The sequence below is a fragment of the Panthera onca genome, chromosome C1 (genome assembly GCF_046562875.1).
Source record: "Panthera onca isolate mPanOnc1 chromosome C1, mPanOnc1 haplotype 2, whole genome shotgun sequence".
In the NCBI taxonomy this organism is placed as follows: Eukaryota; Metazoa; Chordata; class Mammalia; order Carnivora; family Felidae; genus Panthera; species Panthera onca.
In genome coordinates, this window is record NC_138346.1 from 172,672,381 (window position 1) to 172,698,017 (window position 25,637).

Genomic DNA, 25,637 nt, shown 5'->3' on the forward strand with positions numbered 1-25,637 from the left:
ACACTTCTTGCCTGCTTACTATTCTGTTAAGAAAAATATCTCAGGACCTGGCCAGAACGATGTCTGAAGGTAGACATAGGTAAAGGGGAACCCACGGCTAAAAAGAGAAGGTGTGCTATGGAATAAAAAAGGAGACAGGGGAAGAATAGTGGCCACTAGAAAACATACCAAAAATGGGTCGTTCATCAGAACTTGCTCTGAGGCAAAATCTTGAATCGTACATTTGGCTTTCACACAGATTGGTGATCATTTTCTTGTTTATACAATCCACGGAAAGGTTAATTATGCTAGTGACTGTGGCTGGGAAACAATTCTCGGAAAATGCTTTGGTAACAACAGGTTGGCAGTGTATGGAAACCATCTGCTTCCCACAAATGTTAAGGTAAACTTTCAAACTTGTGGGGTTAGCAATTACAGATTGTATACTAGTTTAGTGGAGGGAAAATACATGCTGTGTTGATGTACACTTTCTGGATCTTTTTGACACCCAGCTGAAAAGGAACACCATGTTATAAGAAGGATGGTCTTTGGGCATATCAAAACTTGAGTAAGTCATCTTTGTTTGCATGTATTAAGGCCAACAGAACAAGAACATCACACAAGGGAATAGAGTATTTATACAGAATGTCTCCTAAGTAAATTAAGCCTCTCTGGTTTGCTCTTGCCTTGACCCACTAATGGGAACAGGATCATAGATGGAAGATTTGTTTCTTATAAAAATATTCAGTTTATTCTACAAAGGAACATAAAATGCTGCTCCTCTGACCCCGTGGCATGAGCTGTTCTCAGGGGCCGCAATTGTGGTTGTTCCGGCCTGCTTTGTCATAAAGCAGTCTATTCCCCAACCCTCCCGGAGGCAGAGTTTCTGGGCTCCCACCTCCACTGTGGAGGAGAGAAATGGCAATGGCTAATGTGCTCCCAGCTTAGCAAATGCTGTCAGGGCTGCTAATCCATCACTCTGAGGGTACCTCGCAAAGAGGCAGATTCTTGTGAAAATCATTCAGCTGAAGCGGGGAAGGAACATTTGAAGCAGAGTGGAATTCCAAATTATGAATGGCAGTGGGGAGTGGACACAAATCATATTTGCTAATGGAAGTAAAAACTCTAATTGGTCCCTTGTGGTTTCAGCTTGAATAGCAACACCTTATAATGCTTAGGCCCTAGGTGGCTTGCATCCATTACAGACTGAGGAATGGCTGCATAAATACAGGAATTAAAGTTTTAGGCAATCTCAGATCTATAGATGATTAACACTCTCCACATAGCATTCGCATCCTGATTGACGGTGAGGCTGCTGCTAAAGTGGGGGGGGGGGGGGGGAAATGGAGTTATCTACCTTAATTTGCGTATGTGAATATATTGTAGGAATGATTTTAAAAAAGAAAACTCACATCCCTATTGGAAGACTAAAGAGCACTAAAACACGTACAAAATTGGAATCAGATAACTTGTTTGAATAAAGACTCTGCGACTAAATACTTGATCTCAGGCTAAGTAAACTCTGAATCACAAAATTCTCATAGCTAAAGTAGATGGATAACAATAGTATTCTTCTCACAGGACTACCGTATGAGAGACAGCTACCTCTCCCTGTGACAGATACCTATTATTCCCTCTTCCCTGTTAATTAGGTCTTAGTTTTGCTTAGGTGTTCATATTCTACCTGGCTATATTCAGAGAAAGGACCCCTCCTGGGCCTAAGGGGTTAATCTTGACCAGTCTCAATGAAATATGTCATGCCATTGCCACTGACAATATCTAGTTTAGGAATAGGCATGTGACAAAATTCTGGCCAAAGAGACATGAGAAGGCTTTGGGGGAAGGAGGTCTCTAGAAAATGGATTATTCACTCTTACATAGTGCCCTATAAATACAAACTTCACTTTCCTACCTCAAGACATGGGACACCTGCAACTATATTAGCCATGTAAGGACCATGAGAACAAAACCAAGAGAATTTTAGAGAAGCCAAGCTAGATCAATGATAGGATGCATTTATGCAAACACTCATCCTGTCTCTGGACTTCTCATTATATAAGATGATAAACTTATTTTGTTTAAGCTACTTTTTTTCTTTTCTTTTCTTTTTTTTTACTTGTGGCAGTCAAAGGAATTCTACCTGAATTCTACAATATAAGGATAAAATAAACAATGCCTGTGCAGGGCTACTTTCTAGATCGGGGATAAACCAGATGCAAATGGAAGCTTGCATCAAAGTTGCAACAAAGATTCATGCTATGTCAGTCTAGGACTGTATTAATGTGATCTGTCCTTGATTTATCATCTTGAGCAATGATCAACTCACTTTGGAGGAAAATGACATCACTGAGAGCTTATATAAATTCTCATAAATAGAATCTGGTATTCAATTAAGTATGCCAGACTTATCAACAAGTAGCACTAAGAGAAAAACACAAATAGAAAAGGAACCAGAGATGACCTGGTTTGGGGAGTCATTAGACATGAACTTCAAAATAATTAACATGCTTTAAAAAACAAATGATGATCCAACAAACAGAATTCCAGGACCAGATGACCTCACAGACAAATTCTACCAAACATTTAATGAAGAGGTAATACTTATTCTTCTCAAACTATTCCAAAAAATTGAAGAGGAAGGAAAGCTTCCAAATTGATTCCATGAGGCCAATATTACCCTGATACCAAAATCAGATAAAAGTAAAACAAAAAAAGAGAACTACTGGCCAATATTTCTGATGACCATTGAAGTAAATATCCTCAACAAAATATTAGCAATATGAATCCAACAATACATTTAAAAAAACTATGCACCACAATCAGGTGGGATTTATTTCTCAGATGCAAGGGTGGTTTAGTATTCACAAATCAACATCATAAATCACATCAACAAGAGAAAGGTTAAAAAACATATGATCATTTTAACAGATGCAGAAAAGGCATTTGATAAAGTACAGCGTTCATTCATGATAAAAATCCTCAACAAATGGGGTGTCTGAGTGGCTCAGTCGGTTGAGTGTCTGACTCTTGGTTTCAGCTCAGGTCATGATCTCACGGTTTCATGAGTTTGAATCCCACATTGGGCTCTGCACTGGCAGTGTGGAAGCCTGCTTGAGATTCTCTCTCCCTGTCTCTCTACCCTTCCCCTATTTGCATTGTCTCTGTCTCTCTCAAAGTAAATAAATAAACTTAAAAACATTTTTTTAATCCTCAACAAATTATGATTGGAAGGAATATATCTCAACATAATAAAGGCCATAGATAGAAAAACCCACAGCTAACATCGTACTCAATGGTGAAAAAATCAGAGCTTTTCTCCTAAGGTCAGGAACAAGAGAGGGATGTCAACTCTCACCAATTTTATTCAACGTAGTACTGGATAACCACAGCAATCAGACAACAAAAAGAAATAAAAGGCATCCAGATTGATACGAAGTAAAATTTTCACTATTTGCAGATGACATCATGCTGTATAAAGAAAACCCTAAAGACTCCACCAAAAAACTACTAGAACTGATAAGTGAATTCAACAAAATCATAGGATACAAAATCGATATAGAGAGATTCTGTTGCATTTCTATACACTAATAATGAAGTAGAAGAAAGAGGAATTAAGAAAACAACCCCATTTAGAATTGCACCAAAAATAATGAAATACCTAGGAAAATATTTAGCCAAGGAGGTTAAAGACCTGTACTCTGAAAACTATCAAACATTGATGAAAGGAATTGAAAAACACACAAAAATGAAAGATATTCCATGCTTTAGATTGGTAGAATTTTGTTAAAATGTCCATAATACTCAAAGAAATCTACAGATTTAATGCAACCCTTATCAAAATACCAACAGCGTTTTTCACAGAACTTGACATATAATCCTAAAATTTGCATGGAGCCACCAAAGACTCCACATAGCCAAAGCAATCTTGAAAAAGAACAAAATTGAGAGATATCACAATCCCAGATTTTAAGATACACTACAAAGCTGTAGTAATCAAAACAGCATGGTACTGGTGCAAAAAATAAACACATAGATCAACAGAACAGAGATCCCACACTAAATCCCAGAAATAAACCCGCACTTTTATGGTCAATCAATTGATGACAAAGGAAGCAAGAATAAGCAAAGGGAAAAAAGACAATCTCTTCAACAAATCATGTTGGGAAAACTAGACAGCCACATGCAAAATAATAAAACTGGACCACTTTCTTACACCATACACAAAAATAAACTCAAAATGGATTCAAGACCTAAATGTAAGACCTAAAACAATAAATATCCTAGAAGAGAGCACAGGCATTAATTTCTCTTACACTAGCCATAGCAACATTCATTACTTTGGATCTATCTCCTGAGGCAAAGGAAGCTGAAATAAAAATAAAATATTGGGACTGTATCAAAATAAAAAGCTTCTGCATAGCAAAGGAAACAACCAACAAAACAAAAAGACACCTACTTAATGGGAAAAAACATTTGCAAATGATATATCTGGCAAGGGGTTAGAATCCAAAATATATAAAGAACTTACACAATTCAACACCAAAAAAATAAATTAAATAATCCAATTTAAAAGTGGGTGGAAGACGAACAGACATTTCTCCTAAACAGACCTACGGATGGACAATAGACACACAAAAAGATGCTCAACATCACCTACCATCAGAGAAATGCAAATCAAAACCACAACGAGATATGACCTCACACCTGTCAGAATGGCTAAAATCCAAAACACAAGAATCAACTAGTGCTAGCAAGAATGTGGAGAAAAAGAAAACCTCATGCACTGTTGGTGAAAATGCAAACTGGTGTAGCTACATAGAAAAAAGTATGGAAGTTTCTCAAAAACCTAAAATTAGAACTACCATATGATCTAGTAATTTCCCTACTGGGTATTTACCCAGAGAAAATGAAAACATTAATTCAAAAACATACATGTACCACTGTGTTTATTGCAGCATTATTTACAATAGCCAAGATATGGAAGCAACCCAAGTATCCACTGATAGATGAATGAATAAAGAAAAAGTGGTATATATAAATATGCAGTGGAATATTACTCAGCCATAAAAAAGAATGGAATCTTGCCATTTGTAAAAACATGGATGTACGTAGAGAATATAATGCTAAGTGAAATAAGTCAATCTGAGAAAGACAAATGCCATACGATTTCACTCATATGCGGAATTTAAGAAACAAAACAAGTGAACAAGGAAAAAAAAACCTCTTAATATATACTCTTAAATATAAAGACTCTTAAATATAAAGAATAAACATGTGCTTACCAGATGGAAGGTGGGTGGGGGTATGGGTGAAATAGGTAGAGAAGATTAAGAGTACACTTATCATGATGAGGACTGAGTAATGTATAGAATTTTTTTCCAAGTTTTTATTTAGATTCCAGTTAGTTAACATACTGTGTACTATTAGTTTCAGGAGTAGAATTCAGTGATTCATCACTTACATACAACACCCAGTGCTCAACAGAAGTGCCCTCCTTAAAATTGTTGAATCACTGTATCATACACCTGAAACTAATATAACACCGTATGTTGATTACACTGAAATATAAAAATAAATAAGTAGATTTCCTTCCTTAAAAACAAATAAATGACAAAATGGAGAATGTAATCAGAAAACTGGAAGCTTTAAAATATCAATAAAAATTCCGGAACTAAAAAATATAATAATCAAAATTAAGAATTCAGTATGAACATATAACAGTGAACCAGAAGTCAACAGAAACTATTCAAGCTAACACAAGGAGAGTAAAAAAAAAAGGTGGAAAATTTAGAAAACACAGTGAGAACATATGAGAGATGATTAAAAGGTCTATCATATATATAATTGGAATCACATAAAGGGAGAAGGGAGTCAAAAGAAGAGAGTCAAAGGCAATATTTGAAACAGCTGAGAAGTATCAAATTTGACAAAAGACGTGAAACTATAGACTAAAGCAGGATATCTACAAGGAAAACCACACCTAGCCTATCATAATAAAACTACTAAAAACCAAAAACAAAATCATACTAAAAGCTGACAGAGGAAAAAACACATTTACTTTCAAAGGAACAATAACAAGACTTAATGGCTGACTTTCCAGTAGAAACTTGAGAAGCTATAGACCTATAAAAATGCTTTTAAAGGGCTTTTTAAAAGTCACTACCAACCCCCCAAATTAAAAGCAATGAAAACTGGTATATACTCAACAGAAAAAGTGTTTATGTCCTACATAAAGAAGACATGTAACAGTAATGTTCATCACACATTTAATAGTCAAAAGTGAACAACAACTCTAGTGACCATCAGTAATAGAATGGATAAACAAATCATGGTATATTCATATAATGGGATACTACATGGCAATAAAAAAATGAACTACATTATTCATAACAGATGAATTATTTCACAGACTTCATGTTGAGTGTAATAAGCCAGAAAGAAAAGTACATTTTGTATGATTCCATTTATATGAAGCTTAAGAATAGACCAAACTAACTCGTGGTTGGAGAACACAGAATTGTAGTTACTTCTGTAGCAAGGGTACTGTCTGGGAGGGAGAAATAAAAAGCATTCTGGAACGTTTTCTAGGTTCGAAACCTTGATATGGGTGGTACATGTAAAAATTCATCAAGCTAAACATGTAAGATTTGCGCTATCGAATATATGTAACTTATCTCTCAATAAAAACAATATTACTTTTATCAAGAAAAAGAAAGTGAAGGGTAAATAAAAACATTTCCAAACAAGCAACAAACAAACAAACAAAAAAACTCAGAAAATGTGTTGTTAACCGAATCACACCAAAAGAAATGCTAAAAGCAGCTCTCTAGACAGTAGGAAAATGATCCCGGGCAACAAAATCAAAATGTAGGAAATAATTAAGGGCAATTGATAAAGATACATAAAAATACAAAATTATGGGGCACCTGGGTGGCTCAGTTGGTTAAGTATCTGACTTCGGCTCAGGTCATGATCTCGTGGTCTGTGAGTTTGAGCCACGTGTCAGGCTCTGTGCTGACAGCTCAGAGCCTGGAGCCTGCTTCTGATTCTGTGTCTCCCTCTCTCTGTCCCTCCCTCCGTTTGCACTCTGTCTCACTCTTTCTCTCAAAAATAAATAAGCATTAATTTTTTTTAAATACAAAATTAAATGACTATTATCTATATAAAACAATAAAAATGTCTATAAACTCTAAAACATGTGTATTAACTTCACTTGGCGTTAATCACCAAAAATCAGGAAGAAAATAAATGGAGTATAAGTGTTCTAGACCCTAGCAATGTCTGGGAAGTTATAAAAGAGCTAATTCATATTACACTGTAATTAGTTAAGGATGCTTATTGTAATTTCTTGGATACACGCTACGGTAAAAGAATGTATAACAAGTTAATGGAGTAGAAAACATAAAGAGAGACATGGTAGAGAAAACAGAACTGACAAACATACCAGGAATCACATTAAGTAGACTAAATATTTCAATTAAAGACAAACATTGTCAGACAGAAAAAAACAAAACACAACAATATGCTCCTTATAAGAATAAGAGATGGTCTTTAGGGATGCCTGGGTAGCTCAGTCAGTTAAGCACCCAAATCTTGACTTCAGCTCAGGTTGTGATCTCACGGTTAGTGAGTTTGAGCCCTGCATCTGGCTCTCTGTACAGTGTGGAGCCTGCTTGGGATTATCTCTCTCCCTCTTTCTCTGCTGCTCACTTGTTCTCTCTCACTCTCTCTCTCTCAAAATAAATAAACTAATAAAAACTTTTTTTTTTAAAAAAAGAGATGTTCTTGAAACCTGAAGACATAGACAAACTGTAGGTACAAAGATAGCTTCTTAGGCCAAGTTTCCACAGAAATAGACCCTAGCACAAGAATTTGAGTGCAAATCATTTAGTATTAGGTGAAACCAGGATCATATGCAAGGTAGTAAGAAAATAAGACAGGGGCAAAAGGGAATATTGAATGCATTCATGGACAGTTTAATTCTTGAAGCAGCTATAACTGAATCCTGACATGGATTGCTGAGAGGTGGTATATAATACGTATCACAGTGGTCTCGCCTGAGAGACGAGGGAACAAAGGTATTTATCCCTAAACTCCCTACATTATTGGTAGAGGGCAACATCTGGAGCACCACTAACCACTTACATCCTGCCTGCTCCCATGAGTCATGTCAACAATACTTTAAGAAAAATAAAGAAAAAAGAAAACAAGTTTTTAAGATAAAACTGTCAGGGAGAGTCGTGGGTAGATTCACGTGGACTCTGTGGGATGCTCTGGCACATAGCAGAGTGAGTGCTGAACAGATAAGAGCAGGGCCTCAGTAGCTTCAGCCACAAATGAAAAAATATATAGCATGCAAATACTAACTAAAGACAAACGAGCAAAAACAAAAACAAAAAGCTAGCATGACCGTGCTAATATCAGACAATGTAGGCTTAAAGGCAAAACATGCTAGCAGAAATAAAGAATACTTCACAAAAGATTTAGCATTTACTAATTTATATATATCCAATTGCATAGCTGCACAATATATGGAATACAAACTGACATAAGTCAAAGGAAACAGAAATCTACAATCATAGCAGAAATATCAGCGTGTCTTTCTCAATAATATGTACCCTGACAAAAATATCAGTAATTTTAAAAGAGGATCTGAATAAAACAAATAATACTCTGGAACTAACTGACAGAGAACCCTGCAAGTAGTAACAGAACACACGTTATTTTCAAGTGTACCTGGAACATTTATCAAAATTGTACATACGCTAGGCCATACGGTGAGTCTCAACAACTTGTAAATAATTGAAGTCATAGAGAATATGCCCTCTGAACACTGTGGTTTATAACTGGAACTTGGTAACAAAAATCTAAATAGAAGATCCCTAAAACCAAAGATTTTGTAAAATATTTCTAAATGGCTCTTGAGACAAAGAATAAATCGCAATGGAAATTAGACAATATTTTGTATTAAATTACAATAAACACATCAAAACTTGCAGGATACTGATTAAGTATAAGCTTAAAGGAAAATGTGTAGCCTTAAATGCATATATTAGAAAGGCAATTTTAATCCTAAACCCAACATTTTAAGTAATTAATTCAAAAAGGAGAAGGAAGGAAATTTTTTTAAAAAGCAAAATAATAATAATAATAATAATAATAATAATAATAATAAAATGGAAAAATTCAATAGAGGAAGTAAACAGAGTAAAAGTGATGAGTAGAATAACAAAATGAATAAATTCCCAGCAAGACTGAGCAAGAAGAGAGAAAGAAAAGAGAGATAATAACTAGGTATGAAAAAGAGCATAACATAACATATCTTACAAATATATATTTCTTAAAAAAGGAAGAAGGATAAGATAATATGATGAATAACTTTATGCCAATAAATTTTTAAAATTTAAATAAAATTCCCAACTTTCTTAAAAAACAAAAAACTTGACTAAATTAATATAAGAATAAAGAGAAAATTTGAATTATTTCTATTTAAAAAATTAAATCTCCAAGTAAAACAATTTACCAAATGGAGAAGTCTCTAAAGCTTAGAGAGCCTCACTGGTTAGTCTTTCATAACAAATTTTTCCAAATAATAGAAAAGGGGAGCTCAAACTTTATGAGATCAGCATAACCTTAATTCAACTATCTAGCAAGAATATTACAGAAAAGGAAAATGTCAAAGAACATGGAAAATCCTAGATAAAACATCAACAAGTCCAATTCAGTAGTATGTAAAAACTATTGTACCCAAGGCCAATTAGGGTTTATTCCAGAAATAAAAATTCCTGGTTGATTACCACTCAAAGTTTAATCAATCCATGTAACTCAGTACATTACTAGAATAAAGAATTAAATAAAGACAATCTCAATAGATGAAAGCATTTGATAAAATCCAACACTCTTCGTCTTAAAATTCCTAGCAAACTTGGAACAGACTGAACTTTCTTAATTGGATAAATACTATCCTTTAAAAACACCAATTATCATACTTAATCATGAAATATTGAAAACTTTCTTCCTGAAACTTGGAATAAAAAACATGCCTGATACTACCATTGCTCTTTTTTTTCATTATTATTATTAAGTTTATTTATTTATTTTGAGAGATAGAGAGACACAGTCAGGTAGAGGCACAGAGAGGAGAGAGAATCCCAAGTAGGCTCCACACTGTCAGGGCAGAGCCCGACACAGGGCTCAAATTCGCAAACCATGAGATCATGACCTGAGCCAAGATCAAAAGTCAGAGGCTTAACCAACTGAGCCTCCCAAGCGCCCCTTGATATTATCATTTCTATTCAATATTGTACTAAGGATGTAGCTGATACAATAATGAAGGAAAAAAATTAAGAACTGGTATGGAAGAAATTAAGATGTTCTCATTCACAGATGACATGATTGCATGCAATAGACGATCTAAAAGAATATACAATTAGAATTAACAAGTGACATCAACAAGGTTAATATAAAAATGTGTTTTTATAGAGCAATAAAAAATTAAAAATCATATTTTTTCTTTTTAAAGTTTTTATTTAAATTCCAGTTAATTAACATATAGTGTAATATTAGTTTCAGGTGTAGAATCTAGTGATTCATCACTTACATACAACACCCAGAGCTCACCACAAGTGTCTGTCCTCCTTAATACCCATCATCTCCAGAAACCCTCAGTTTGTTCTCTGTCATCAAGAACCTGTTTCTTGGTTGACTCTTTCTCTACTATTTTCTCTCCACTATGTTCATCTGTTTTGTTTCTTAAATCCACACGAGTGAAATCATACGGTATTTATCTTTCTCTGACTTATTTTGCTTAGCTTAATACTTTTTGGCTCTATCCACATCACTGCAAATGGCAAGATTTTATTCTTTTTTATGGCTGAGTAATTATATACATTATATACATATATACATATAATACATATACATATAACATATAATATAATACATACATATAATATATACATTATATACATACATACATACATACACACACATACACCATATCTACTTTATCCATTCATCAGTCAATGGACACTTGGGCTCTTTCCATAATTCGGAGATTGTTGATAATGCTGCTATAAACGTTGGGGTGCAGGTGCCCCTCTAAATCAGTAAGGAAACATTATTTTAAAAATGACATTTACAATAACATCAAAGACATGAAATACTTAAGAAAAAATAATGAAAAATGTACAAGACTTCTGCATTCACAACTATGAGACATTAATTAGGGAAATCACAGAAAACCAAAAAAAAGGAGGGATCTAACATGCTGAAGTATTGAAAAATTCCTAGTATAAAAATGCTAATTCCTTCCAAAATGGTTCACTGGAATCAATACTACCCCATTCAACATCTCCAACAGAGTTAACTATTTGTCTTTGTGAACAATGACCAGCTGATTCTAAAATTCATGCGAAAACACAAAAGGCTGATAACAGCCAAGATAATCTTGAAAAGGACAATACTAGAAGATCCACCTACTAAACATGAAGACTTGTTTAAATCTACATTAAGACATTGCAATATTGGTACTGCTGGTGAGTACATAGACAAACATCAATAGAAGACAAGAGAGTGTTCAAAATTAAACCTATACTTACATGGTCCCTTGATTTGGACAGACAATTCTCTGCAGTAAAAAAATAATGGACTTTGCAATAAATGGTACCGGGTCAATTGGACACTACTATGGAAAAAGTGAATCCTGATCCCTTCCTAACAACAAAAACAAATTCCCAATGAAATACAGATCTCAGTATGAAAAGTAGAACATTAAAACCTCTAGGAAAAGAGATATTATCTTTATAACCTGAAGGTAAGCAAAGATTAAACAGGACACAAAATCAACCACATAAAAGAAAAAGTTATAAATCACATTATATAAAAATGAAGTATTTTTTATATGCCAAAAACAGCATTTAGAGAGTGAAAAGTTAAACCACTGAGTAGGAGAATATATTTTCCATACACATATACAGCAAAGAATCCATAGCCAGAATTAAAAAAAAAAAAATTTTAATTTGAAAATCAAGACAAAAAAGACAAAATCAGAATAGATATTTCATAAAAGAAGATATCCAAGAGGCCAATAAGCATATGAAAAGGTGCTCTACTTCATTAGGCATTAAGGAATTGCAAATTGAAATAATATTACCATTACATACCCAGCAGAATGGGTATAAATTAAAATTCTGACCATACCAATATTGGTGAATATGTAGAGCTACCCGAATTCTCATTCTCTGCTGATGAGAGAATAAATTGGTTGAACTACTCCTGGAAACCTTTAGGCAATATCTAATAAAGCTAAAGATTCACACCAGATGATCCAACTAGCTACCGGAAACGTTGACATAACCTGTACTTGCACAACAAACGGTATAACTACAGCCGTTATTTAAGTCCTAAGTACCAGGCTCTGGGTTTTTCTTCAATTATGCCAAGCATTTTTCTACCCATCACACAGAGGAGTATAATGAGGATTGGGGAGGTTAGATTACTATGCAAATTCACGAAATTAGTAAAGACAGAAGCAAAGATTAAATCCCTGCCTATGGGACTTCCAGGCCTTATTCCTAACTGCCACCCTCTACTGTGAACACATGGTCAGTAATTACCTATTTAGATATGTTTTTTGAAAAGCCACTTAGGTAATAAGACCTAAGGACCTCCCACCTCCCAAACTGTTTTCCTAGTATTTATCTTCCTTTATCTTTGATGAACAGTATAGGTGTTACTAGGGGAAGGAAAAGTGATAAGATATGGCAACAGCTTGATTTCCTACAAAGCTGTCTGGAATTGGGTCTCTAGAAGCGTTTGCAGGGTTTGCACATGCTAATGAAGACAGAAGGTCTGCAAAATAGTGTTTATAAGGGCACCAGGGTGGCTCAGTCCGTTGACTGTCCCATCCCTGATTTCAACTCAGGTCATGATCTCACAGTTCATGGGCTCACACCCTGCATTGTGCTCTGTGCTGACAACGCGGAGCCAGCTTGGGATTCTCTCTTTCCCTGTCTGCCTCTCTCCCACTCATGCAATCTGTCTCTCAAAATAGATAAATAAAAGTCCAAAGATAAAATAAAACAGGTTATACATGTGCACTAATTTCCTTAGACACTAAAGAAAAAAACATTCCTTTACTCTCAGAGCAAATTGTGTTCCTTCCATCCTATAGAAGGAACTCCTCCCTTATTCTCAACCAGGCCTTGGCCTCAGGCTGATCAGACACTTGCAGAGTGGAGACCACACTGAAAACCCTTCTGTGTGAGTCTTCATTTGACTGCACACTTCTTTCACTGAAGTGCTGCTCAAGCTTTCACCGGCCTTCTCTAGACATTCAGCATTCAGCTTCCTACTCCTCTCAAATTTCATTAAAAACGTGCTTGTTGTTCACCCACTAGATGGTTTTTTGGCCTTATCTCAATCTTTACCACACATCTTTAGGGTAACTTTTCAGATTCCCATTTTGCAGGGGGTAGAGTGAAGATCAGAGGTATGAAGGGATCTTCAAGGTCACACAAACATTAAGGGACCTCATTCAAGGTCACACAAATATTAAGGGACAGAACCAGGCTCTATAGGATGTTAGAGATCTCTCTTTCCTTCCTACACACTACTTAAATAAAGCTCACAGCCAAAGGCAGAAACACAGACAGAAACACAAAAGCCTTAGCGACTTGGGGCTCAGCAAAAGGCCAAGCTTGTGTATTTCAGTAGCCTCTAAAACATTAGTAATTGAATTGCATTACAATTATTGTTTCATTTTTTAATTATTTGGGTCCACTTATATATGCATTTATGTCAGACCTTTAGTTAACACTGCATACCAGCAGGTCCTGGGCTAAGAACTGGAAATTTATGTGGGATTATTGGTTTTATTATGACAGCATGCTACTCACCCTCACCGACCTTACTATCTAATTAGAAAGATAAACAATTGAATTAGCAACATGATAAAGCGTGTTGTCTATTACAACGGGAAACTATGACTTAGATCATCAAGTAGAAATACAATCATAATTAGTATTGTTGTCAAGAAAACATGACAGAGTGAAATATATTTTAGATTAAAATCAAGATATTACTAAAATAAGTTTGAGGCTTTTATGTGTATGTGCCTTAATAGCTAGAAAAATATTAACTTTTTTGGATGATGCAGAATAAATGAGAGATTACTCCAATATAATTGATCACCTGCCTTTGTTTTACAGTAAAATCAAAGCCCAGGAGCATGTCTGGTTCTACCTTCTGTATCTAGCAGGGTATTGTGGAATAAACAAGGTCTTTGGAGGTGCAAACATTGAGTATAAATATCAAGTGTGTGTGTCTAGTTTTTCTAGTTCTTGTTTTCATTTCTATTAAAAAAGGCATTCATAAGAATACTGGCACAGGCTAGCTGTGAGAACGAAGGAAAACCATGTATATAAACATACTTTGTTATGTATTCTATTAATCAGAACCTTTTTGGTTGCAAGTGCTAAAAATCTAATTCAAGTTAGCTTTAAAAAATGGCATGTATTGAAAGCTATGGCCACACAAAAACCTGCACATGTATGGTTATAACAGCTTTAGGCATAGCTGCCAAAATCTGGAAGCAACCACGACATCCTTTAGTAGGTAAATGAATTAATAAACTGTGGTGCATCCAGTCCGTGGAATATGATTCAACTCTAAATAGAAAGGAGCTATCAAGCCAGGAAAAGACATAAAGGAACCTTAAGTGCATATTGTTAAGCAAAGGAGCCAATCTGAAGAGGCTACATACTGTATGATTTCAACTACATGACATTCTAGAAAAAGCAAAACTATGGGGACAGTAAAAAGATCAGTGGTTGCTGGGGATGGAAGTGGGGGCACAGTGAATAGGCGTAGCTCAGAGAACTTTTGGAGCAGTGAAAATATTCTATATGACACCTTAATAATAGATACTTGACATCATACATTTGTCCTAATCCATAAAATGTGTAAGAGAAAGAGTGAACCATAATGTAAAGTATGGACTTGGGGGATCGTGCTCTATCAATGCAAGTTCACCAATGGTAACAAATGCACCACTCCGTTGGGGGATAATGGGGAAAGCTCCAAATGGGTGGGGTCAGGAGGATATGGAAAATCTCAGTACCTTCAACTATTGGGTGAACTTAAAACTGCTCTCAAAATATGTCTTTAAAACAAACAAACCAAAAAAATGGTGTTTACTGACTCCAGTGACCAAAAAGGGTGGGGTGGATCTCACCTCATGCACTGCTGGACCTGGGCATGAAATGATACAATCTGAATGCCCTCCATCTCTTGCCTTTGGTATATACTCCGTTGTCTTCATTCTCTCCATTCTCTCTGACTGGCAAGCCTACAGGAGAGGAAGTCTTTCTCTCCACTTTCGTGTATACAAATCCTAGGAATTCTGATCGTCCAAGCTTTCATTCTTTACCGACACCTTGTGTGAATTATTGTGACTGGCTGGACCGGGTCATACTTTTATTTACCCTGTGCTGACATGAAGAGGTACATGGGATTAGCGGCCCTGTCAGAATACTGTGGAGTATGTTCTGGTATAGGAGCAATTCTCCAAAGAAGGACTAGAGGAAAGCATGCTGGAAAGTCAAATCTATACAATCCATACATACAGCATACCTAAAGTTAAGACCTGTCGATCTCTACAGACACGTCACAGTACTCTAGCTGTGTGATCCAGGCCAAAACATTTCATTGCTCTGAGCTTCATTTTCCTCTTCATTTCCTCTTCATTTTCCTTATAAAATAAGGCACTTCTAGGGCCATAAGCATTAAATGAAATCATAAACCTAAGATGCTTTGTATCTTGGACATAGAATTACTCTGCACGTGGTAGCCATTAGTAGTAATAACAATCCCCAGCTCAAAGATATGGGAACAAAGGCCTAGAGAGGGTGTGACTTGCCCTTGGCCAGATCCATTGAACACCCTGATAGAGAGATCATAACAGCAAGTACCAGAGCCTGGAGCCCTGAAGAAATCCTTTGCACTCTGGGAATTACACAAATGATTTATCAATGATGACATCTGATCCCGAGGGAGAGAAGGCTTACTTTTAGCTGTGCTTCAGGACAATCGTATAATAAGCGTAATGTCTTGTACTGCATGGTGCTTTTATTTTTCAAAGTGTTTCCCATCAATTACATCATTTTACCCTTAAATATCCCTATGAGTCAGGGAAGACATTATCACCATTAGTTGTTGCTTTTACTATTGATTTTTTTCAATGCTCCGTTTGTTATAGAGCAAATACGGCCATTCTCATTTTTAAACTGTTTCTAATTTTTTTTTTCAATGAATTCTGGTGCTTAGCTTTCTCTAACTTGAATTGTTGTCTCCTAATTGAAAATGGCAAATTTCCTTGACAAATGCACAGCAAGATGGCTTAGAAGAGAATCACTAAGGAGTGGGAGAGCTGAAAACGCCTTTTTACATGCAAACAAATGGATTACAAAATCTGTGTTTCCCAATCCTGAACTTCTGCAGCAGCTCAAGTCAGGAGGACCAAGGAATCTGTGAACTAGCTAATACCACAAGTTAGCAGATGTTCACATGGGTCCCAGGCAGTTGCCAAATGAATCATTTCTCAGTATAAACAGAACCAATGGAAAGTCTAGACCTCATGAAATCCTGAAATCTGCCAAATTACTCCAGCAGAATGGAAACAAATTCTTACCTTTTCTCATTATACACAGTAGAAAGTCTGATGGATAAAGGGGAGGTAAAGGCCAAAACGTTCCAGATTCTACCACTCAGCTCTGCCACTGACTGCTGTCTTACCTTTGCAGAGGGACTTATGTTCTTCTGCAGTCACTTCTGGAGAACAGAAATACCGTGAGCTTCTGGATTTACACCCAGACCTACATTCTGAACACATGACACATTACCCAATTTTCCCAGCCCTAATTTCATCACTTGAGCTGCTTATATTTGAAGATTAAATAGCATCACTATGTATGAAGACCTAATATAGTACCTGGCACATAACAGAAATCAATAATTATCAACTTCTCTTTCCCTAGAGCAAAACAAACAATGAAGTCTATATATACTTGATATGCAGATTCATGCATAGGTACATAGATGATAGTATAGATATAATTATATGCATATACATTGTGAGGATAAATTAAAACTCAATTCTTTAAAATTATTATAAATATACATAATATATAATAGATATTACATTTTCTACTCTATATTATTTTGAATTCTTTTTTTTAAGTTTATTCATTTATTCTGAGAGAGAGAGGAAGAGACAAAATCCCAAGCAGGCCAGCACAGAGCCCAACGTCGGGCTCTAACTCATGAACTGCGAGATCATGAGCTGAGCAGAAATCAAGAGTCAGACGCTTAACTGATTGAGCCACCCAGGTGCCCCTATTTTGAATTCTTGAATAAATATTACCTCTTCAAAAAGAGTATCACTGTGTAAAAGCCAGGATAGGATCAGTCTATTCAATTACACAATAATTATTTAAGGACCTCCTCTGTGCCAAACACTTTCATGCATATAACTACTAGCAAAACAGATGTGGTCTCCACTCTATATCTAATGGATGTTCAGGCAGAGGATTCTAGAAAGAGCAAAGGGCACATATACATTAACTTTAAGGAAGAAGAGGCTCTTGAGTGGCTCAGTCTGTTAAACATCCATCTTCCATTCAGGTCATCATCTCAGTTCAAGCCCCATATGAGTTCAAGCCCCACGTCAGGCTCTGTACTTATAGCCTAGAGCCTGTTTTGGATTCTGTGTCTCCCTCTTTCTCTCCCCCTCCCCTGTTTGTGCTCTGTCTCTATCTCAAAAATAAGTAAATAAACTTAAAAAAAAAATCTTTAAGGAAGAAACTGAAAGACCTTTCCTAAGGCAGAATCTGTGGGAAGTGACAAGTTGTCTCTGTGGCCAGAGACAAGATCCTTATCTATAAATGTAAGATAAGCAGCCACTATCTGATGAAGGTGAGCTTTCCAAGGAATTTCAATTTCTCTTTTTTAAAAAAATGGTCAGTGTACATGTCTACAAAAACAAAGCAGAGAGAAGCTTCGCTTCTTGACTTGCTTGGGTAGCCAAAAATTCTCGAATGGGTCTCTAAAGGGAATCGGTGTCCCAGTCAATCCAATGCCTAATGGAAAATTTGATTTCACAGTCTGGCTAAATAACTCACTGGTCACATGTCTTTGGGCAAGTTGATTAACACCTAGGCTTCAGTTTCCCCATTTCAAATGTTGACAGTCATAAACCAGTCCACTCCTCTTTTCAACCATTCTTAGGACACCAACACTTTAATGAAAGGGGTGTTTGATATCACCTCCTGCCCTGTGATTTTATTCATTTGTCATAACACCTGATTTTATCATCAGCCAGTAACTACTTATTTAAAAAAAAATGGAAACATCCTTGTATAATAAGACTCTTGTGGGAATAGTAAGGGAATTGGAACTCACTTACAAAAATCAAGTAGCAAAATGATTTAGCTGTTGGTTCACTCCAGCCTGGGCTGTGTTTTGCATGAGAAATGAGCTCATCTCTGAATGTAGCAGATTCTGCTTGTTTGGGTAGTGCTTCTAATCGAGGCATATATATTTTGCCTCAATCACAGGAAAACAAATTGTCAGTGGCATATTGCTTTGGTGTTTGAACCATTTGTTGGATTTCCCGCCTTCCTAAATGTCTGAAACAGAAGCATGAAGCATGAATTGGCCAAACTAGAAAACCCAGTATTTACGAGTCTATTCGAACCTTGTAAAGATTTGATCAGCAAATATGCCAATTGATACACCATGTTTTACAACCGCAGTCGTCTTGGTCTATAAAACTTATTATAATTCTGAAGGGATTTCTGCTTTCTTTGCAGACATTTCTGTTTTACTGCCACCCAATGGCGTGTATTAGAATTGGCAGTTTTGCTGTTGGAGTTTCAGGAGGCAGATGTTTTTAAGTTTATGGCAAACAAATGATCCTGAAAGGCATCTTTCTCTCCTGTCTCACTCACCTCGCTCCCCCGCCCCTCTCCTACACACATACACATATACTATTCCAGCCAGAGTCTAAAAGGCTGTAGCATGGGCTATGGTCTATGAGGTAGAAAAGATCCCAAATCTACTTTGCCAAAAGAGCTGTGATCCTTAACATCTACTGGACCATCAGCAAAGCTGATATTTTGACTCCTATTTCTGAAATCTCTACCAGTTCTAATGCAATACAGAGAAGCTTCTAGAGTCAGAGAAGTTAGCAGCCAAATCAGTTCCTCAGATTACTAGGTTGAACTTGGCAGACTCATTGCCCTGGACAAGTACACTGGGATGTCAAGTAGAATTCCTTTCTAAGAGATTCCTAGAGTACAGAGCAAAGGAAGCAAGAGAAAAAGATCAGTCATAAATACTGAGCATACAGAGAAGTAAGATCCTGTTCTACAGAGATTCTACCGGTTCCCACAGAAATAGTGGTTCTAAGGCTGCACAGTAACATTGAGTTCTATAGATCAATGGCTTTCAATCCAAGAACAGCATCCCCAGAATGAGCATTTGAAATGGAAAGAGGCTTATATTTTTATTGCTACCTTGAATGGGGTGCACTCCTAGCATCTAATGCTCATGAGTTAATGTTGCTAAATGTCCTGCAATGCTCTGGACAGTCCTGCATAATGAGGAATGTTCCATCAAGAATGCCAATACTGTCCCCATTGGGAAACACTGCATTCACTTGAGACTGGGACAATTCTTCATACCTTCTTTCATTCTTTGATAAACGATTTTCTGAGCCCCTTCAAGTCAGACCTCAGATTAGAATCTACAGATCTGATATTAAAGATGGAGCTTCCCATAAATTTCAAAGGATCCCAGTGGGTATTCCATGCATTCTCACCAACATACCAACACTTTACTTTTGTTGGTTTTCTTTTTGCCCTTGAGGATGTGGTAACTGTCCAGGAAGCCACGAGAGGATAGCAGAATCTTGCCACTGCCTCAGATGAGGCTGCCCTCCAGGAGAATGTTGATTACCTGTCAAAGATGCTGTGATCCAGAGCAATTAAAGCATCAAACCCCCAAGAGACTGGAGCAGAGCTGCCTTCTAATTCTCACACCAAAGTAGAGAGAAACATCCCCTTTTCTCTTTTGTGTTACACCTTGTCACCTGCTCACTAAACAGGTGCCATTCGTGTCTCTGTATCTCAGAGTCTCCCCACATCATCCCTTTTATCCTGTGCTTCTAGACTTGGGTTACATGGGTAGGGTACCTAAATTTCAGATAAATGCTATTATGTCTATCCTATTTCAGGCTCAGTCCTAGATACTCACATAAAACTAAGTCATTCTTCTCCTTCAACAACCCTCTCCATCCTTGGAAAAATCCCTTCATGCAAACCTGGTATCTCAGGTCTTATTCACCAGTTTAGTTCATCAATACATCTAAATCTCAGTTTAGACTCGAGCTGAAACACGCCCTCCCACTACATAAGAACTGAATCACTGTCCTTATTCATGTTGATGACAGAAGACTGTTGGATGGATGGATGGATGGATGGATGGATGATAGAAAGATACAATAGAATATCACATGTAGGGGTGCCTGGGTGACTCAGTCAGTTAAGCATCAGACTTTGGCTCAGGCCATGATCTCATGGTTCATGGGTTCGAGACCTGCATCTGGCTCTGTGTTGACAGCTTGGAGCCTGGAGCCTGCTTCAGATTCTGTGCCTCCCTCTCTCTCTGTCTCTCCCCTGCTCGCTCTCTCTCTCTCTCTCTCTCTCTCTCTCAAAAATAAATAAACATTAAATTTTAAAAAAATAAAAAGAGAAGAGTAGCACATGTAAGAATGCTTGACATAACACCTGGTTCTCAACTTTAGCTATTATTAATACATTTTGACAGCTGTATTGTTAGCAATGCCATCTTTTTTAAATGAAGAAACCAAGGCTCAGAGTCACAGAGCAATTAATTCATAGAGTTAGGCTTCTAACTTATCTCTGATGTCAAAGCTCAGGCACTTTTGCTCAAATCCTACTAGCTCTACATTCCACTTTATGTAAGAGTAAGACATTTTGAGATTGTATAACATGTTCATATCACCTGTAGACAACCGTGTGTATTCACATCACATAGGTGTTCTCAGTTCTTTAAGTGTGGGTTTCTCTCTCATCACATTCTGACAAGGAGGTGTTTCTTTGGAAGACTTGGTCTGTACTAATTAGAGGGCAGCTTGCAGCTGAAACCAAAGCAGGAATCCGCTGCGTGTTGGCAGAACCTACATCACAAGCAATGTATACCAATTTGTGCTACTCTAGAGATAATAACAGGCAGATTATAGAAATAAGTGGGTATCTTTCTTTCATTATGGGCTGTGGGTGGATAAACCGTAAACAACATTTCCTTCATTTGAAAGTGGTAAGTGTAACAGATGGGAAAATTTCTGTTAATAGTATATTAGAAATCTTACATATCTCTATTTTGTTTGTAAATACAATCTTGTTCTGAATCAGTAATTTTTCTGTAAGTGTGCATGTGGTAGACATTCGTAGGGCTCATCAGTATCCACTTTTCTGTTTCCAGGCATACAGAGACAATACTTCTCAGTTCCCTTTTGTAATAAGGAGGCCATATTCCTCATCTGGACAATAGAAGCACTGCATGTATGGTTTTGAGAGAAAGCACTTAGTTCCAGGTGGGTAACCTTCCACAACTTTCTTCCTCTTGCCACCGTCACCACAGAAGCAAGTGTTGAAATGGAGGTGCCATAGGGTCCATAGAGACCAGATTGCTGAACCAACACATGGACAATAATTGTCCTAGAGTCTGCTCAAATGCACAGCACAATTTGCATGAACAAATATAAACTTCTTTTTTATCAAGACACTGAGATTTTAGTGAGGCACCTTTAGCGAGGCTCAGTCGGTTAAGTGTCCAACTCTTGTTTTCAGCTCAGGTCATGATCTCATGGTTTGTGAGTTCGAGCCCGCCATTGGGCTCCGTACTGATAGCACAGGATTCTCTCTGATGCTGATAGGCTGGGATTCTTTCTCTCCCTCTCTCTCTCTCTGCCCCTCCTCTGCTCTCTCTTTCTCTCAAAATAAATAAACAAACAAAAAAAAAGACACTGAGATTTACGTATTGTCTCTTAGCACAGCATAACTTGGACTCTCCCAACTAACACTGTGGGTGAGGTCATTTCATTCATACTGTAAAATACAATACATGTTTCTCTGTCCTCATCAAAAATAATAGGTGCATTTTAATATGATACTCAGGATCTGCTACAATCTGGGCCAAACCTACCATCCAAATTTTTCCTTCCACCACTCCACCATGAAACTAGACAATATCCCTTCACCACATCTTACAATTTCTTGATTTTTTTAAATCTCCACTCATGTTATTCTCTCCACTTAGCATACTGTCTCTTCCCCTTTCACATGCCATATGACTACCTACCTTTAAAAGACCCAACTCATATGCTAACTCTTCCATGAAATCTCCCCCAATCCTACTATTCTGAATTTCTCTTTCCTTCAAGTTTTCATACTTATTTCTTATTATTCTTTCTTACTTTATATCCTATATAATGATTTTTAACATATTAGTTTCAAGTGTACAACATAATGATTCAATATTTGTAACCATTGCTAAATGATCACAAGAAGTCTAATTAATATCCATCCACACACAGTTACAATTTTTTTTCTTATAATAACTTTTAAGATTTACTCTCTTAGTACCTTTTAAAGAAACAATACAGGGGCGCCTGGGTGGCGCAGTCGGTTAAGCGTCTGACTTCAGCCAGGTCACGATCTCGCGGTCCGTGAGTTCGAGCCCCGCGTCAGGCTCTGGGCTGATGGCACGGAGCCTGGAGCCTGTTTCCGATTCTGTGTCTCCCTCTCTCTCTGCCCCTCCCCCGTTCATGCTCTGTCTCTCTCTGTCCCAAAAATAAATTAAAAAAAAAAAAACGTTGAAAAAAAATTAAAAAAAAAAAAAAAAAGAAACAATACAATATTATTAACTATAGTCACCATGCTGTACAATACATCCCCATGACTCATTTATCTTATAACTAGAAGTTTGTACCTTTTGAACCCCTTCACCCATTTTACCCATTCCCCATGCTTTACCTCTGGCAATCACCAATTTTCTGTACCTATGGGATTTGTTTAGGTTTTTATTTTTTTGTTTTGCTTTTTACATTCTACATATAAGTGAGATAATACCTTATTTGTTTTTCTGTCTGACTTATTTCACTTAGATAATGCCCTCAAGATCCATTCATGTCATTGCAAATGGCAAGATAATTTCTATCTACGTATCCATCAGTGGACACCTTGGTGGTTTCCAGGTCGTAGCTACTGTAAAGAATCCTATAATGAACATGAGCATGTATTTATCTTTCTGAGTTAGAGCTTTCATTTCTTTGAATAAATATGCAGTAGTAGAATTGCTGGATAACGTGGTAGTTCTATTTTCAGTGTTTTGAGGAGACTCCATACTGTTTTTCATAGTGGCTACAACAATTTGCATTCCCACGAACAGTGCACGAGAGTTCCTTTTTCTTTCTCTATATCCCTGCCAACACTTGTTATTTCTTGTCTTTTTGCTACTAGCCAGCCATTCTGACAGGTGTGAGGTGATAGCTCACTGTGGTTTTGAATTGCATTTCCCTGATGATGAGTGATGTTAAGTACCTTTTCATGTATGTGGCCATCTGTGTATCTTCTTTGGAAAAAAAAAAAAAAGTCCATTCAGATACCTTGCCCATTTTTAATTGGATTGTTGGGTTTTCTTGCTATTGAGTTATTACAAGTTATTTGTATATTTTGGATGTTAACCCCTTATCAGATGCATGATGTGCAAGTATTTCCATTAAGTATGTTGTCTTTTCATTTTGTGCATAGCTTCTTTTTCCACGTAGAGCCTTTTAGTTTGATACAGTCCCACTTATTCATCTTCACTTTATTTCTCTTGATTTTGATGTCAAACCCCCAAAAATCATTGCCAAGACCAACCTCAAGGAGCTTACTGCCTATGTTTTCTTCCAGGAATTTTATGGTTTCGGTCTTACATTCAAGTCTTTCAAATATTTTGAGTTGATTTTTGTGCGTGGTATAAGATAGTGGTCTCATTTCATTCTTTTACATGTAGTTGTCCAGTTTTCTCAGCCTCATTTCTTGAAGAGACTGTTCTTTCCTCATCATATATTCTTGCCTCCTTTGTCATGAATTAATTTACCATCTATGTGTGGGTTTATTTCTGGACTTCCTTTTCTGTTCCATTGACCTCTGTGCTGGTCTTCATGCCAATATCATACTGTTTTTACTACTATAACTTTGTGATGTATTTTGAAATCAGAAGTGTGATGTCTCCAGCTTTGTTTTTCTTTCTCAAGATTGCTTTGTCTATTTGGAGGCTTTGTGGTTCCATACAGATTTCAGTATGGTTTGTTCTAATTTGTGAAAAAATTACACTGGAATTTTGAAAAGGAACGCATTGAATCTGTAGATTGCTTTGGGTAGTATGGATATTTTAACAATATTAACCTACCCAGTTATGGATTATTATTGTTTATGAGCAAATTTTAACTCCCCTGTTAGCAATTCTGAGAGGATCATTCAAATCTGATTATCATTGTATCTTCAACAATTCAAACCAGGGCCATAAAATTATGCCTAGTAAATATTTAATAGGTATAGATACATCAGTGATATTATTACAGCAAGTTTTGCCATAAAATCAACTGAGGCTTTTGGGGGGCACTATCAAGAAGCATTCCTTCTTTCAACCACTTTCTTACTCCTATTCCAAAAAAAAAAAATTATTGGGGCACCTGGGTGGCTATGTGTGGGTTTATTTCTGGACTTTCTATTCTGTTGGTGGCTCAGTCTGTTGAGCATCTGACTTCGGCTCAGGTCATGATCTTGTGGTTCGTGGGTTCAGGCCCTGCATCGGGCTCTCTACTGTCCGCACAGAGCCCACTTTGGATCCTCTGCCCCCCTCTCTCCACCCCTCCTTCACTTGTGCCCTGTCAAAAATAAACAAACATTTTTTTTTAAAAAAAGGAAGAAGCATTATCTTAGTTAAGCCATGCTTAGAAGTTGGTGGGGATACTGGGCACTGAGAAGTCCTGCATCTATACAAGTTCCTTCTTCTAGACCATGAAGCAGTATTAGCAAATGGACCAGGCGTCCTGCTTCTCCCACAAGCATTCAAGAATGGAAGACTTTATGGCACTCAGGCTTGGTGGTTGGTGTTAAGAAAACTGGGACTGGGAGGAAGGTAGCAACTGTGTGGATATTTATTGACGATACAGAGTGTGCCAGGATCTGTGCTAAGTGCTTTGTGTTTGTTTTATCACTTGCTCTTCCCAAGAACAGCAGGCAGCTGTTATAACATGGTGGATGGTGCATCAACTTTGTAGCCAGATTGCAAGCATTTAAATCCCAGGCTTACCACCAACTGGGTGACCTAGGACAGGTACTTCACTCTCTTCTACCTGTTTCCTTAATTGAAAATAACACTCTCTACCTCATAGAATTATTATGATGATAAATGTGTTGGTAAATACAAAACACTTTGATGAGGGCCCACATACAGTAAGTGCACAATTAATATTGCTTTGGAAAAAAAAAAAGAATGATATAACTGTTGTTATTATCCTCCTT